The 2541-nt window shown below is 44.1% G+C and overlaps 1 pseudogene; it reads left to right on the forward strand.

Annotated features, from left to right (window-relative positions):
• The first annotated feature begins 517 nt into the window (after nt 1-517).
• LOC146447432 (uncharacterized) lies at nt 518-2276 on the forward strand (annotated as a pseudogene).
• Nucleotides 2277-2541: the final 265 nt, after the last annotated feature.

Consider the following 2541-nt stretch of genomic DNA (forward strand, 5'->3'; position numbering starts at 1 on the left):
AATTGTTCCTGATGGCTCCTCTATGATAAGCTGTTCGGAACGTGTCGTTCCCTTACAGTTCAAACCGTTCATATTCATGCCAGAAAGGAACAAAAATGTTCCTAATTAAGTTGTTCTTTATTTGCAAGATGGGAGTTTATCCGAACTGTGCTACTTCCGTCGTTGTTTTTCAAGTCTGTCAATCTATTTGCACATCCCTTTTGTCTGTTTACCACATTTTGGAAACCCGTTTGGATAGTGGCTTGCCCAAGCAAGTCCTATCGCAAACAAATCTGATATGCCACGTGTTTAAGGGCGTTTGGGCAAGCTCGTGTAAGTTCAGACTTGTCTCTTTGTTCCTTTTCATCATGCGTGTACCAAATACAAAAGTGACAATGCGGCAAGGGACAAAATTGATCAAGTGTGGGCCGAGATGATTTTACGAGTAATATTTCTTTGGCGTAGTGTCTGTTAGGGAATCATTTGCAAGTCGGCTAGTATCAGCAGGTTTGTCTCTTGAGAAACAGTTGAAGTTGGTGTTTAAGATGAGCAAACGCGGAGAGGAGGTCCACTGGTCAAAATTGCCAAATGCATCGCCTAAACCCAAGAGGCTTCACTTAGAAGAAGACGATTGTGATGGCCTTTTTCATAGTCCAGTGCAATCCTGTAATCATGATGGATTTACTACGCAAAGAGGCTGCTGAAAATACGTAAATAACAAACACCGTTGGTACTATTATTTCGACGAGAAGCCAGACAGCGCTCAAGTTAAATCGCTTCACGATCAAGAAAACAAAAATGAAGCCAATGATCAGAAGATTCCGCGTAAAATCAAGACAGTTGCCTCTTTTGACACGACAAGCGACATTGCTAAGATTTTTTTGTCATGGCTCACTGGCTTTGGGGGGGGGGCTGTAAAAGTGATCGACAAGCAAGGCAAATTGTCAACAAGTGCTTAAAGTTTCTTAAATTTTGTTGCGAAGACGAAGAAGAGCTTACGTTGGACATTGTGGACTTTAGTTTATGTTCGCCTAATCTCCTTTTCAAGTTTGTTGACACCATGCAGGGTGATTGGAAACTCGGACACGCAAGACGCATAGGCCACTTAGACGCCATTACAGAATTTGGGGATTATCGAAAAGTGAATGGAGCATCGGAATCGGTATCAAGAGGGTTGACTTCGACAGAAGTGTACTTGAAGAAGGTGCGCAAAACCGTTTCCAAAATGATGCGATTGCAGTGGACCAACGAACTGGATATCGACGCCTTAGAAGCCAAGGGACACTGGGCCACGCTTGAAGAGCTTTTAGAAGTGGTGGGGCGTTAGTTGCCGCGCTACGAGAGCGTGCTGTAATCATGCAAGGACAAACCGGGTACTGTTTTGCCACTGGATTTGTCATTTGCTACTGAATTTCTAGCCGTGTACTTGTTCATAAAGGTGAAAGGCTCGCGTCCGATGACATATCAGTATTTAACCGTGGAAATGGTGACCAAAGCCAAGACCAACGGTGGATTTATAGATCAGGAAATGTTCAAGACAGCGGGAAAATATGGCTTCGATTCTCCTTTCCTGACTGACACCAGCATGCAAGTGTTAGATGGCTACATCAACCACATTCGCCATCTTCTCAAGCCTAACTGCGATTACGTACTAGTAACGAGAAATGCAGGACAACATAACAAGCTAGGAGAACTAAGGAGTAAATTGGTCTTCGATGCAACAGGCAAGCTATCGCCAAATAGTCGAGACCGCAATTTGCAGAAATCTTAGCAGCAGCGCGCAAAAAACGATCTCCGAAAACCAGAAACACAGCTCCGTCGTTGCAAGGGTCCACTATCAAAAGCAGCAATCGCACGAGGTTGCAAGCAAGGCGCACGAATTTTTGGAACAACTGCACGGGGACAAGGGCTCGGAACTAGAAATGGACGTGCGCTCGAGGTTTTCAGACAAGTCGACGTCTTCGCCAGAGGAAAACGGTACAAAAACTGATAAGTCTTCAAACGGCGAGGGCGAAACGATCGCAGAAACACCGCCAGGACGTCTTGCAGTCGTCCCGAGACTAAAGACGGAAAATGCGTTTAAAGTTACGGAATTCTCCGCGAGAAAAAAGAATTTGATGTTCACCCCCGAGGAAGATAGTCATCTAAAAGAAGGCATTAAGCGATACGGTTACTGTCAATGGAAAGCGATTCTCAGAGATCCCGAATTACATTTTGAAAAGGGACGAACAGCCAACTCTCTGCTGAGCCGTGCAGCGCGAAGATTCGGAGGATCACTTGCTACCGATAAACGTTAAGGACTCGGAATTCCAATTTCGCGAGGGGCAAACACTGAACTCTTTTTAAATCGTAGAACGATAAACTTGTGTGCATGCTTTAACACATAGTAGGAAATAGGAAAGAAACAAAATACAGTGTGTAGGTTAAAACGGCATCACATCAAAGCGTAACATCAATTTGTGACACAAATGCTCACTCTATTCAATTACCATTTCTGACAACGTGGAAATTTGAACTGCTCACCTCGTGGTTTCTGTGCAGTATAATTCATATACACAGAAA

This window comes from Pavona decussata, unplaced genomic scaffold, assembly GCF_977016875.1.
Source record: "Pavona decussata unplaced genomic scaffold, jaPavDecu1.1 SCAFFOLD_2286, whole genome shotgun sequence".
Lineage (NCBI taxonomy): Eukaryota > Metazoa > Cnidaria > Anthozoa > Scleractinia > Agariciidae > Pavona > Pavona decussata.